At 43.6% G+C, this 15630-nt stretch overlaps 1 protein-coding gene across 2 annotated transcripts in view; it reads right to left on the minus strand.

Annotated features, from left to right (window-relative positions):
• Positions 1 to 12218, minus strand: part of LOC128739138 (dnaJ protein homolog 1) — a 124521-nt gene extending 112303 nt beyond the window's left edge. For both annotated transcript variants that reach the window (XM_053834535.1, XM_053834534.1), the window contains exon 1: positions 11378 to 12218. The gene's annotated coding sequence lies outside the window, so the exon portion shown is untranslated. The remainder of the gene's footprint in view (positions 1 to 11377) is intronic.
• Between the last annotated feature and the right edge of the window lie 3412 nt (positions 12219 to 15630).

Below are 15630 nucleotides of genomic sequence, written 5' to 3' on the forward strand. Positions count from 1 at the left end.
ACTTTCGACGAAAAAGGGTACGCTAAACAGCACTACCTGATCATGCTCGATGATGCTTTAGGAGATCGTTTGAGATCGGCTATCTGATACTGAAAAAAAACAAACCTGATCAAGACCTACCGCAAAACATCTTCGTCGTAGCCGCCAGTATGTTGGTATGTACGACATATACGACCCCGGACCTGCCCCGCGAAGTAAACATTAATTACCTCATAGATATGTTTTGCCACCGCATCACGGAACTTGCCGTGCGTCACAGAACAGCGCGGCCGTCGGCGTGAACATTCCATGTACTACATCTAAGGTAGTGTGACTTAAAACTGTCGTATTTATAATGATGGACTTATGCTAGTAGAGTATATAGAATAGTCGAAAATTGTTGATACGAGAAGAAGAGTAGATTTTTCAACTAAATGGTTGAGATCTTTCCGTAAAAGTGTTGACAACTCAACGAAAACAACAAACTACGGTGGAAAGCAAAAATACGGAACGACAGCCCACCTAGTAAGAGCAATAATATTCAGCAGCCTAAGAAGAAAAACGGCACAATTAAGGTCAAGGTTGACGAGAATGTAGATTTTCATATCGCCGTAGTACGTACGGCACGGCGCGCTGGCAATGTCAGATGCGCACCCAATCTAGCCGCCGCTGCTAGACAGGCTGCACCGTCAGATCGCTGCGCTGCTGGCTGCCGCCGGTCGGGTCTGAGCAGAAGGCGGTAATCGTGGCTGCCGCGCCGCCTGGTTGATGGAGATAGTCTCATTTCACACGATGTGCAGCATTTGGGGAGTTTCTGCGCCGCACAGGACACACGGCACACGGGGCTGACAACCAGACCGACGACGTGCAGCGTTGGTGTCGACTTCTTTTGTGAGTTAATGTTTTCTCGCTTGATAAACGTTCGGCGAACAATGCGTAACTGACGCTTCGAGTGATCGTAAAAATGGTGTCACGAAAACAAAGCATAAAAAGTTTATCGTACCAAATGTGTTGTGAACTACACGGGCCATTTCATTTGGAGATAGCACGCCATCGTGGCTCAAAGTATTATTTTAATATTCATTATTTACTATATTAACACAAATCTGTTTCTGTTCATTTCATGAGTTCTGTTAAAATTTAAGTTAAAAATGATAATCAGAAATTCAGAATGGTTTTGAACAAGTTGATCCCATTTACTCGGTTCACATAATTGATAAACCTTCAAGAACTCCTTTTAATGAATAATAAAATACTTCTATTCCGACTACCGACACCCACCCGCCCCGGCAACAGTTCCGTAAACAGCTTTCAGCGAGTCGACAGATCGGTGAAGCCTAAAGCCATAAAATATCGAAATCAAGCACAGTTTATCAATTCATCAATCATTGTATGCACCAAAAGCGGAATCGTGCAAAACAACGATGGCCATGTTCGAGGTTACGAGTGCCATAATGTGCAGCAATAAAAGCCGTTCCACAACGTGACCCCACTTTCCAGATTCTGACGGCAACCGCAAGTGAGAGAAAGAGAAAAAAAGCAACATTTTTTTCTCACCAGGATTATGATGCCAGAATGACCACACCACCGATCGTCGACTTCATTGCTGATGTGACTGACAACAAGCTGCTGGTTGGAACATTGATTTTCCAGTACAAAAAAGCCAACCAACTTCAATCGGCTCAGCGAACGGAAGTCGCAAAGGACGGACGAACTCATGATGTTAAAACCTGCTTATTTGTATAGGAGAAACACGAAATAGAAAACAGAATTTGACACTTATGTGACAAGGGACAATTATTTTATAACAACTTTGATAAACGATAAAATGGCGCGAGCATTGCCCCGCGTCTCCCCTATGCCTTTGATATGGGCCATTGGCATAAAGTCGGTAGCGTTTAACCTCAATATTCGTTTCTGATCTGTTTTGGTTCTATCCGCGCGGCACGGTACCGAAAACAGCGCCAATCCGTGACTGCCATGACCTGGAATGTTCAAAGTGAGCCGCTGCTGAGCGGTGGTGCGAGTTCGCAGTCAGCCAAACAAGCGAATCGTGCGATCCAGATGGAAAATGTTTGACTCGCAGGCATTCGCGTGTAACAAAATCACTATGTGTGATGTCCGACCTATTAAAATTTTTTGAAAGAGTTGAGTTTGTTCTTCTTCTCTTTTGTCTAAAAAAAACACAACCAAAATAAAGAAGCATTAAATTTTATACCTATATCACAACTCCGGAAGAAGCAATTTTGTCATACTGTAGTATGTAACAAATATATTTGTTACTTTCGAATTATTCCTAAACAAACAATTTAACACAATAATTTGTTTTGATTTTAACTTTGGCACTTTTTGGCACAGTAATTTATTTTGAGTAACTTCCGCTTAGGGATTTTTAACTAAGAAATTTTCTTGATAAATGGGTATGGTCACAATTTTGTGATTGCCTATAGAAAACCTTAGAAAATATTCATCCTTCGAAATTGAGGACCTCCTAACCAACCTGCTCAGCATCCATATTTCATCCACGATAGCTATCTCACACTAATAGTACCTCCTTCGGATGCAAAATCGTCGCTTTTCGGTGCTTCGGTTCGCTTTAGAGTTTAGCTCTGCTAAACAGATTGATAGCCATTTGGTTTGGCTAACCATCGATGCTCGATGGGTCGGTCGTTCGTTGCGTAGTAGTTTGCAAAGTGCGAGATGACGTTCATCAGACTGGCAGGCAGACGGAGCCAGTGCGCCGGCCGAACGAAAAGCGATGGATCTACTCTGCAGTGTTATGCGATGATCACGAGTAGGTGGGCGCGCACCACTCAGTCAACCGAGGCCGGCCGCTGTCGAATCGAATGTAGAGGTATCTACACGGTGCGGTAGGCAAATGGACGCAAACCAGCGCCGCAGCACAGCAAGCGTACGCAAGAGAAAGAGAGAGTGAGAGGCGAAATATTTCGCGATGTTAGTCATCATCACTACCACAAGGCGCGACCATTCTCAATGGGTACCCGCAATGATCAAATGGAGAGTATCCATTGTGGGAATGCACGGCAAGAGCAAAGTCTGATCACCATTGTGATTCGCGAGGGGACAATGGGACTAAAATGGGCATTCCGGAATCAAGTATTTCAAAAGCTTCTAAACATTGTCATTACTGATTTCGAGACTTTTTATTGTCAGTGGGGTTTCGCGAGGAAGCAAAATATGGACTAAACGTGACAATATCTTGAAAGCTTTATGTAGACTCTAAGAGTCTTAGAGTCTAGATTTTAGACTATAGCAAAGTCGATATCTATATATGTAAAAGTGAGCGTGAGTATGTTTGTTTGTTTGTTCCGCTATAACTCCAGAACGCCTTGACCGTTCTCCACCAAACCTGGCACAAACGTTCCTTGACATAGGAGAATCAACACTTGGGAGATGATAAAAAGGGAGGTCCCCAGCAAGGAGGGAGGCCCAAATAAGTAAAAGGGGCTACGTTTTCTTTGCATTTACCGATTGCAGTTTTGCAAGGGATAGGGATATATGTGATATAGGGATATAGGGAACTACGCGCGAGTACTGAATGAGCCACTGCCTTCTTCCGAGGAGTTAGGTGCTTCAAACTTCGAAGACGGTTGGGGCAGAATACCCTCGGCCATCGGAGAGATTGGTTTGATGGGAAATGCCAACAAGCGGTGGAGGAGAAAAAAATGCTTGGAAAAATTATCTAAGTATTGCCACTAGAGAGAACCTGGCCAAGTACCGACGAGCTAGGAACCAGTTGACCACGATCCTGAGGAAAAAAACAGCGCCAAAAGGAGGACAGAGATCGTGAAGAATTAGAGCTACTAATCCGAGCTAATGACACGCGCAAGTTTTATGAGAAGGTGAACCAAACTCGGAAGGGCTACACACCGAAACCTGACATTTGTAGGGACGAGGGAGGGAATCTAATTACAAACGAGCGCGAGGTGGTCGACAGGTGGAAGCAGTTCTTCAATGAACACCTCAATGGCGAAGTCGCAGAAGGAGGCGGAACGGAAATTAACCCAGGAGCGCCCATGGAAGATAGTGATGTCCTAGCACCTGATCTCCAAGAAGTCAAACGAGAAATCAGGCTGCTGAAGACCAATAAAGCCGCTGGGAAGGACCGCCTACCGGCAGAGCTTTATAAACATGGCGGAGAAACGCTAGCAAAGGCTTTACACTGGGTTATTTCGAGGATTTGGGAGGAGGAAAAGCTACCGGAGGAATGGATGGAAGAAGTGATTTGTCCCATCTACAAAAAGGGTGATCGGCTAGACTGCTGCAACTATCGCGGTATTACGCTGGTAAACGCCGCCTACAAGGTACTCTCCCAGATCCTGTTACGCCGGTTGTCACCGATAGCACAAGGTTTCGTAGGGAATTATCTGGCGGGTTTCATGGGGGCTCGCGCAACTACGGACCAAATTTTTACTATCCGACAGATCCTGCAGAAATGTCGGGAGTACAACGTGCCCACGCATCACATCTTTATTGATTTCAAAGCAGCATACGATACAGTCGATCGAGACAAGCTATGGCAGATAATGCACGAATACGGTTTTCCGGACAAACTGACGCGACTGATCAGAGCTACATTGGATCGAGTGATGTGTTTCGTACGCATCTCTGGGACACTCTCGAGTCCCTTCGAGACGCGACGAGGGTTGAGACAAGGTGACGGTCTATCCTGCATGCTGTTCAACATCGCTCTTGAGAGGGTGATCCGACGAGCGGGCATCGAAACGAGAGGCACGATTTTTACCAAGAGTAGCCAACTTCTAGGCTTTGCAGATGACTTCGATACCATAGCTAGGAACTTTGCGACGGCGGAGGCAATCTACGCCAGACTGAAAGCGGAGTCTAGGAGAATTGGGCTAAAAATAAATGCGTCGAAGACCAAATACATGATAAGAAGAGGCTCAAAGGAAACAAACGCGCGCCTCCCACGGACGGTAACCGTTGACGGCGACGAACTAGAAGTGGTAGAGGAGTTCGTGTATTTGGGATCGCTGGTGACCGCGGACAACAACACTAGTAAGGAGATCCAGCCGCGCATCCAAGCGGGAAATCGGGCCTACTCTGCCCTTCGTAAAACGCTACGATCAGGAAGCGTACGACGCCGCACGAAGCTAACAATGTACAAAACCATTATTAGACCGGTAGTTCTTTATGGACTTGAAGCCGTGACGCTGCTCACGGAGGACATTCGCGCCCTTGCCGTGTTTGAGCGGAAAGTGCTGCGGACGATAGTTGGCGGAGTACAAACTGAAAGCGGAGAGTGGCGGAGGCGTATGAATCACGAGCTACAGGCACTGCTTGGGGAGACTCCCATCGTACATCTAGCGAAAGTTAGCAGGCTACGGTGGGCCGTACACGTCGTAAGAATGCCGGACGACAGTGCGACGAAAATAGTCCTCTTCAACAACCCCACCGGCACCAGGAACAGGGGGCCCAACGTGCACGATGGTTCGACCAGGTCGAAAGCGATTTGCGACTTCTGAGACGACTAGGAAATTGGCGACGAGTGGCCCAAGACCGAGTTGAATGGAGACGAGTTCTTGAAACAGCACGAGCCACCCCGGCTCTATGCTGCTGAAGAAGAAGAAGAAGGGATATATGAAAGGGATAGGGATATATGAAAGAAACCTTTGTTTTGTATCCGCGACAGAAGGGGGAACTGACTAGGAAGGAGCCGACAATTAGGTGGCAGGGGGCGACACGGAACGTGACTATGAATGTAAGTTCTGCCATAACTCCGAAACGTCTGGAGGTTCTTCATCAAATGTCGTTTGTCAAACACATATTTTTTGACATAAATGAATCAGCGCAGAGGGGTTGACAAAAGAGGGAGACGGCGTCTTACAAGGGGGAAGAAGGCTCAAATGGGAAAATAGATGCTTTTGTTTGGCATTTGAAATGATTGTAGTTGTACAAGTGGCTGGCGTTCTGAAAGGGGGAATAGGGTGGCCTTTAACAAGGGGGAGGTTCAAAACGTAAAAAAGTCTTTGTCTCGATTTAAAGCGTTACTGAGAAGAAGACAGATTTACAAGTGGCTCGGGGACAATACGAGCGGAACTGACAAAGAGAGTAGACACATTCAAATGAAGAAAAAATGTTTTGTTTCTTGCATTATGAGAATTTTTGTTACAACAAACGGACAAGTGACTGAAAGACAAAGAGGCCCCGAGTAAGATCGGGTAATGAAGTTCAAGGTAATCAGATAGTAGAATAAAAATACTGTTGTAAAATCTGTAGAAAATGTACAGGTATTGTGAAATAAATTAAAGCATTTGAATTATTTAGTTGGGATTAACAAGTTTTCGTTTGAAGGTCCGCTTTGGTTCAAAGGTTCTCCAATATTTGCGACCCACATGGCCTAGCAAAAATGTTGGATACGTATGCGGTTATACGAAGAACGCAGGTAATTCTGATCGGTACCTAATCACCAGCTCCGATCATTCAACCAAAGTAGCCGATTTTTAGAAGATTGAGTTAAAATTCATAGTTTTCAAGCGTACGCTTTAGTCATTAGGATTCTCAATAACTATGGTTTTTGATACAATCTTCTAAAAATCGACTTCTTTAGTAGAGTGATTAAATTGGGAGCTGATCCAAAATTACCTGCGTTTACGGTAATCGGTCCCCATTAGAACTTCGTTCGATTCACAGATCACTCAGCTTGGGTAAAGAGAAACGTTATACAAACGAATTCTTAAATTAACCTGGTTCAGGTTGATTAGCACCCGTTTTTAATATTTTTTGAAACGGTGGTTCTGAAGTCCAGCGCTTCTATGCTACATGCAACATGCCCCGGCGGGTGTTGTGGGTTCGAACCCGGTTATAATCTCAGATTATAGCTTGGTTCGACCCATGCACCTTCCAGCATTGGACAAAAGGTCGGAGTCACAACGACTACTTGTTAAGCGTAGCTACCAATAACCCCCCCCCCCCCACCTTTCCATACTTTTCCATCCGTTCAAAATTTTTTCCATTACTTCTCCCTGCCGTCCCTTCATCTATTGTAGAACCACCGTTTCAAAAAATATTACTGTCTTATTTCACCAGGTCTTCATCTGATTGATGTTTTTAACAACTTTTCCCTTTGACTTGAGTCTCCTCTTCATGATTGCCCAGTATTTCTCAATAGGGAGGAACTGGGGGCAATTGGGTGGGTTAAGGTTTTTCGCAACAAACTGGACCCCTTTCTCTGCATACAACTCTTGAAAGACTTTGCTGTAATGACAGCTTGCCAAATCTGGCCAAAACATCACGGGATGCTGGTGGGAATCGAATGAATGGCAAAATTCGTTTTTGGAGACACTCCTACTCCTACAGTTCCGACGTCATTGTCTTATTTGTAACGAAAACTTTCGTTTTTCTGCCGCAGCTGCAAATACTCTGCCAAATCATAAATTTTCGTGAAAATTTGTCGGCAAAAACAAATTTAAATTTGCTTGGAACATCACCCCGAGCCGTTGCCGAATAAAATTTTTGACCTGACATTTGCCCGAAGTCAGCCCTGACACTTGGTTAGCACCCGGTCATATAGCTTTCTAGCACGGATTTTAGCCACACTATTCTGTTTCATGGTTCGGTTTGGCTGTCTGCTAGCTCGATACGACTTGATTCCTTCCCGGAGTCGAATTCTCCTCACAGTACTATGGACAGCATAGAATTTCCTTCTCACGGTCCGACAGATTCGAATTCCTCTTGATGGTCTTCAAAATCTTACCGCGCAGTTTCCGGTCGGCAGTTTCACTCCGATAATTACCTTCAAGCTTCCGAATCGTCGTCAATGTTTCCTTATACTGTATGATAACGAGCCATACAGTATTTCTGGCCAATTTCAGCGCAATTTTTTCCCTTCTTTCGACTTCCATGTTGTTTGTTAACAAAATAAAGTCGTTTTGCGGAATGTCAAAAATACATAGGTGAAGCTAATAAAATTTCCGATACGTGGGTGCCAAGAACTTTTAAATCCGTCCACCAAGAGTGCCACAATATGAGCAAAAGTTTGTTCCAATTCTAAATGAAGCAAGCTTTAGTCCTACAAAACCATCCAGTTAGCTTCGAGGTACAACGCTGGTCTAATAAACCACTCGTCGTCTGTTCGAATTTCGGTTGGGTTACGCTGAAAGTCAGTTGAATCGTTGCACTAGCCCCTTAATAGTCCTGTACTCGAATAATCAACTCAAGTAGTCGAACACCTCTTTACACCTTTTATTTTGGTTGTATCCATTAAACATATACACCGCTATTCTATATTTCGAACGACTTGGCCCATTTCGAATGAAAGTTCTTTCGAACGAAATTTCCGCCAGCAAAATCAAATGGGCAAAACATCTCGTTCGAAGCAAGTCGAACGAAATAAAGACTTGTTCGAAATACAGAATAGGGGTGATAGTCTCTCAGATATCCAAGTTAGCGAGCTGATGCACTTCACTAGTTGTCGTTCAAGGCTCAGGATCATTTTCAAGCATTTGTTCTGAACGTGCTGAAGTATCAACAAAGCCCTACCGGACCGGGACCGCGTACTCTATCGCAGGCTAGATGATCTGTTTGCAGACAGCGCGCTGATTCGTCAGGCTCAGTTTCGATGTTCTGCACGTCATCGAATACAACGACCGGATGAGTATGCTAAATTTTGGTGATAATTTTGCTAACATAAGACCTGAATATCAGTTGCCGTGAGTCCGAGGTAATCGATCTCATCGTACTACTGGATGACGGCGTTGCGAAACTGTACTCTTACGTTATCATCCGGAACAAACCTCGACGACTTCGAGTGCGGGAAGAGAAGAATCTGAGTTTTAGCCGGATTGATCATAATACTCCAACTCGTAAAATAGTCTGTCACAGCATTCAGACCTCTCTGAAGCTAGCATATGACGACACGTATGACGCGGCCCTCGTCATGATTGCTGTGTCGTCCGCAAACTGTGACAATATACCGTACTCTGGGAGGGAGAACAGCAGAAACTTTCCCCAGTTTCAGCACTGGGATGACTTCAACTAATTTTCACATTGAGGGGAAGTAGCCAAGCTTACAGCACCTGTTGAACAGGTTTACTACAAAAGTAAATGAGCCGTAGCTCAAGCGCTTGAGTGCGACGTTGAATGTGCTATCGAATCCGGAGACCTTCATGTTTTTAGATCTCTTGGCATGGCCCATCAGCACGTCAGCAATGATTTTTTCTTCCTCAGGCTGTCTGAACGATCAACCTCGGTACCTCTCTCTGCAAAAGAGTACTCGTGTGGGCTGACAATATTCTGTCCCAGATTGTGAGGCATTACAAACTCGTCCGTTTTGTCACTTGGAGTGGTCAGTGAAATTCCATTGCCTCAGCCCCCAGGCGAGACAAGAGGAGAGATATCTTTTGGCCTCTTTTTAGGCCCTTAGTCATACATGGTTTTGAATGCGGTGGACTCGACCCAGTTGGTACGACGGAAATTTCGTCGGGGCCGACTGTCCACCGTATCGGTAGAGGAAGCAAGCTTCCGCATCACAAGGTAGTGGTCGGAGGATAGTTCTTCGAAAACCTCTGGTACTGCAGAGTTGGCCACGTTCGTTATAAAGATGTCCAAAGTAGAGTGGACCCCCGAGCTGTAGATTCTAGTCGGACTGCCTGGCGCCAAGATTTTGTAGCAGCGGGCCTCAAAATTTTCCCTCAAGATGGTCCCATTCGGATTTGTCCTTCGGTTCTCCCGTCGCCGAGTTAGTTTAACCAAATCGGATCGTAAATGAGCGGCATTACCGTCCCGGGCCATGGTTTGTTTGGGACAGTGGGCCGGAATTAAGTGGATGGGGCCCAACGACGTACTGACCCCGACTCCTATGGCCTCGATGACTTTCATGTTGAAGCTCGGCAGTCGGCGGAATTGTACGTTGCGCCACACAGCAACGACTACACCCTCTCCTCCTGCACTTGTTCGATCGAGTCTCAAAAGTCGCAAATCGGAAAGGTGGACGCTAACCTCTAGTTTGAGGTGGGTTTCTGTGATGACGGCGATGTCGATCTTCTTCACAGCTTCTTATCATGCGTTCTTCCCTTTTTGTACGTTATTTCTATGCTGAAAAATGTCCTACTTTATGCGACCACATTCTAGTCCTTTCGATTCGGATCTAGTAGTAACCGGCTTGAATTTAAGTCGTTTCTAACCCGGGATCTTCTAATTTGTCAAAATACAACGTACCTAAGGATCGTGAAAGAATCGTGACACGATGTTGGTGTAATAATCGTGCCACAAATGACCATGCTATCGTCTAATTTTCCGTTCTTTCCCTTCACGTCTTATCCTACCCAAAGGATACTACACACGTTTGTTTCACCACTTTCTTCTACCCCTTCCTTTGTGTGTCGCAAAGATGTTTTATAGAGTTTGCCTAATCCGCCATTCGCCCCTGGTTGCAATGATTACCCTTATAAAAATTATTCAAATGTTTGACTTCATTATTGATCATATAAAAACCTCGCCTATTAAAAAATAATTTAAAATATTGCCCTTACATGTACTATTTCTTATCTATATACTTTTTGCTAAGGTTTTTATGATAAACACTCTGCATTACTTAATATACTTTTAAATCCATTAATATTTAATGTATTATTTTTAGAGACAGAACGTGCTGTAGCCACTTTTACTCAAGACAACCCACTATCCCCATAAGAGGAATTACAGATGAGTGCATGTTTTATTTATATACCCATCAGATACCTTTGGCTTCTCCGGCTGCTTCACTCTCTTAAACAAAGCTCTCTTGTTTCCAAATTTCTCACGATCGTGCAGTCTGGCTGGTTGTTTGTACATATTCCGTCCGACTTAGCATTGAATCAAAACGCGTAACGTAACTCGATTAAAACGCGAGAAGCTGGTTGAGTATATGTTTTGTTGTTTTTGTTATTGTTGTTATACATATATACATTCACGTAACGTTTTGCGCTACAGAACACTCTCCCACAGGCACATAACTCTCGACAACCGCACAGTAATCCGAGAACACCGAAATATAATAACCCACAAAATTTACCAATGTCCAAAAAAGAAACCAAACCGTGTTGGCTCACGGGACCCGCACCCGCACCTGTACAGTTTCTCGCTCCGCTCTGCCCACCACCCAAAAGCTCCCCAGTCGGTGCAGTGCAGTGGTTGGGTTGTCGGTAAAAAGAAACAACAGTCCGCTTCGTATGTAAGACAACTGTCAAATTTATGAGAAATGAGTTTTCCCTTATGGTTATTCGTACAGCAAACTCGATTACCATGTGTTCGGGTATAACACTAACGCAATCTCCAACCGTTGATCGCCTTCCAAATTCGGAAGTAGAAATAGAACTACAACTACTAGTCACACATTTGAATAAATAGTAGTACATGTGGTAATACAGGTTTACCGTACCTTCGACGTGTAGTTTAGATGGTCGCGATCCGATGATGTTCCAGCGACCTGCGACTGCGAGCTGAAACGATTTGACCTCAGCACAATAGATGGCAGTACACAATGCTATCACTGCTGCTACAATGTCGTATTTTGACAATCGACAGCATACACTCCACACTTAGGTAATCGACGAATGACACACAATATTTTCTTTTTCTTTGCGCCTGTTTACAGAGACATCAATGTGTCATGACTTTTGAAGGTTTTTCTGCACGTCGCTTCGTGACCTGGTGGTTAAACTTTCGACTCAACACGCAAATATCGGCGAGAGATCGGTAAATCGGTAAATAACACGTCCTAAAATAAAAACTTTACTTGTGAATGACACTTAAATGCTGTCACATACGCAGAAGCAGCGAAGAAACTCCCAAAAAACGATACGAAACTGCACAGCCTGCTACCGCCGAAAAATCACTAAAAATAATTATTCTCCGTGAATTCACTGTCGAAAATAAAAATCGGCGATCATTCAAAAACCTGGAGGCGTTCTGCGAACACTACAAACACAAAATCTGAGCTGAATTCGCGGTGCGGCAACCAAGACGGCGGATAATGATGATGATGATGATGATGCGCGGATTGCTCACCGTGAAAAATCAGCGCACAAACAAAATACTAAACGCACGGCGCAATCGCAATAGCAAATATTACGAAAACTGCACAGTACAATACCACGGTGTGTACACTATGGATTCCTGTGTCAACAGGTCCAAAAAAGATAGTGTATGACTAACAGCAGAATGACGTAGTCCACTGCTGGAGGATTGAACACAGACGGAACGGGGGCGCCCGGCCGGGAACTGGCTGAAAGCAGAATCAATAAATCGGACGCGCACTGTACCGCAGCACACACGCAGATCGCAGCCACATAGAACGCGCACTCGCCAGAGAAGCTGAAAAGCAACTAAATCGAGTCGGGCGGAATGACTTAGCGAGTTGCGAAAAAATAAAATCAAACCAAACTCGGAGTAGGTATGGTATACGGGCGGCTACAGCCATAGGCCGTGTGGCAGCCGTGGCAGCTCAGTAAGCAATCAAAAAAGCTCTCCACGTGAACCGCGCGAGCATGAAAAGTGAGAGATTCAAGAATCAGAATGGATTTCTTTAGGAGAGCGGGTGGTCCGTCCGGGTGGACGTACTTAAGTCTCAGTTGGATTAACTAATTTGACAGTTTTTAATGAACCACAAACATAATTGATAAACCAGATGATCTTGAATGATGAAAACATAAAGATACCACATCCCTGGCACGAACGTCATTCTCATACATTTTTCTTGAAGCCGTTTGAGCCAGGCTTGCTGGCTCGATTTTGACAGCATCTGTAAGAATTACGCAATCATAGGGTTTTATTGTTCAGAAAATATGTCGCATGTAGGATGTAGATACTGAACGATGTTCGTTTTTTTGTGTTATTGACAACATAAGATAGGAAAAATTCTGACTTTTGATAGTGTTATTTTTTACGATAAACAAAAAAAGGGAAACAACACGCTGCTTTCGTCATATTGCGCAGCATTAAATACATGCGTTGTCTCGTTTAAATTTTGTTTCAAAATTTGTTGTCTACCTCTATTACCACCACTATCGGAGGCGGCTTCAGCTGACAACTGTCGTGACAGGGATCTGAAAGATACCTACGGCTAGGTGTTAGGGCCACTTCTGTTGTAACTCAAATGCTGCATACTACCGTGCCCAGACATAAACAAAAAGTGGGACACCCAACATTAAAAAAAATTGACCTGGAAAATCGAGTAATCGTAGGATGGCGAATCTAGAAATAAGTGAGAAGTACTAATAGTATGAATTTGCATTCCAAAGATTACTTATCAGTATTACAAAAACACCAGCGGAAATTCCGTACCAGATTGAAAATTCCGGACTTTTGGATCCAGCTGGATTTAAAAAACAAAGTTTAAAGGAATAAAAATGAGCTTGAAACTGGACTAGAAACTAGAATTGAAATCTAACACGAAATCAGACTTGACCTAGGGCATTAAATTAGACTTGAATTTGGACTAATATGAGCTTGAAGCTTTATATAATATTGCACTGGAAATTGGACTTCAAATTTGATGTAAATTTTACTAAAAATTTTACTTGGATTTAAACATGAAAACTTCCTTAAAAGAGAATTTGAAATTGTTATTTGAAATTAGACTTAAATTGGAATTGAAATAGACTTGGAATTTTACTCGAAATTTGATTTAAAATTGAAGTTGAAATTGAACATGAAATTGGATTTGATAATAAGTTATAAACACAGACAAACAGACGAGACACTCGCGTTAATTCCATCTTCCTATCAAAAACCACTCATTTTTCAAAAAAGCATGTTTCGCAACATGGCCACACCGCGGCGCGCAAGTGTTGCTTCGAATTTTCAGCATAAAACTCTGTAAATGCAAGCTACTTCACAACATGCATAACAGAGGGTGTTAGTGTGCAAGCAAAATATGTAGGACGATGGTTTTTGAAGGATTATCTTCTATGTATCATGTTTATTTATTTATTTATTTATATTTGTAATTCATCTGACTAATGTCTACATGAAGTCTAATTACTATAACAGATTAGAGGCTTTGATCTTCTGCAAAAATTTATGCGAAGGCTCATCGAACTCAAATAATTCTTCAACTTTCAAAAAGGTTCTAATACATGCGGTAACTGGTTCATTATATCCAAAAACAGTACGATGGAATGGAACTTGTAGTAGGCCAATAGAACGTAGAGTCCGTTGTGAAGCACGAAAATCCAGTAGTGACAAAAGCCTGGGAGAATCGATTTCACCATGGATGACTTTGGCTACGAATACAGCTTGCTGGGTTCTTCGTCGGTGGTCTAATGAGTCAAGATCAAGTAAACGGCATCGATCAGAGTATGGCGGGAGGTTCTCGGGATTGCGCCAAGGTAGATGTCGCAAGGCAAGCCGGATGAATTTTCTTTGCACTCGTTCGATGCGCAGGATCCATGTTAATTGCTGAGGACACCAAACTATACTACAATTTTCCAGCAGCGGTCGAACTAGGGCACAGTATAACGATTTTAGGCAATGAGGATCGTTGAAGTTCCGACCAATTTTCGAAATAAAGCCGAGCTGACGCATTGCCTTCGAAATTATTGATTCACGGTGCCGGTCGAATGTTAGTTTAGTATCAAGTAACACACCAAGGTCGCTAACGTAGTCTACTCTGCGCAGCTCAGACCCCTCAATCTGATAGTTGAATACAATCGGGTTTTTGATGCGGTAGAAACTTATCACCTCACATTTTGCCACACTTAGTGTGAGCCAGTTTCGTTTACACCAGTCAACAAATGTGTCAAGTAACGCTTGCAGGCGGCAACAATCGTCAGTTTTTCCAACAGGTAGAAACAGTTTCAAGTCGTCAGCGTACACAAGTCTGCATCCGGTATCCAAGAGCAACGTAACGTCGTTAAAAAACAGTGAGAAAAGCAGTGGTCCCATATTGCTACCTTGCGGAACACCTGAGGCATTGGTGAATTGCGCAGAGATACACGAGCCAAGCTTCACGCGCAATACCCTGTCACGCAAGTACGAGCTGAGCCATTGCACTAATTGTTGAGATGCACCGAGTCGAATAAGTTTATGCAATAATATTGTATGGTCAATTCGATCAAAAGCTGCTTTCAAGTCCGTGTAGATTACGTCCACTTGCTTCTTATTCTCTATTTGTGAAATACAGGTAGAGGTAAACTCCATTAAATTCGTACAAACGGAACGGCCAGGCATGAAGCCATGCTGAGCTGGAGATATGTAGTTTTTAGTACGAGACAACAACATACTGCTAACAATTATTTCGAACAATTTTGACGCGGCAGACAAATTAGTAATTCCGCGATAGTTCCTAACATTCCGGCGGTCGTCTTTTTTATACACTGGGAATATAAACGACTCCTTCCAAATATTCGGGAATTTAGCTTGTTCGAATGATTTGTTAAAAATAATGCGTAAAGGAACGATCAACGGTACAATACAGCGATTCAAGACTACAGCTGGAATGCCATCTGGCCCCGCAGAGAAAGAACGCTTCAGTTTTTTTGCAGCAGTTATTATCATGTCGGTAGTAATCTCAAACACATTCAAGTCGACCAGATCAGCAGGAACGTATGAAGCAGCGGTTTGTGCATCTCGATCAGAGGCTGTTTTATTGGCGAACACAGATGAGAAGAAGTTTGCAAACAGCTCACAAGA

The sequence above is a fragment of the Sabethes cyaneus genome, chromosome 3, assembly GCF_943734655.1.
Source record: "Sabethes cyaneus chromosome 3, idSabCyanKW18_F2, whole genome shotgun sequence".
NCBI classification, from domain to species: domain Eukaryota; kingdom Metazoa; phylum Arthropoda; class Insecta; order Diptera; family Culicidae; genus Sabethes; species Sabethes cyaneus.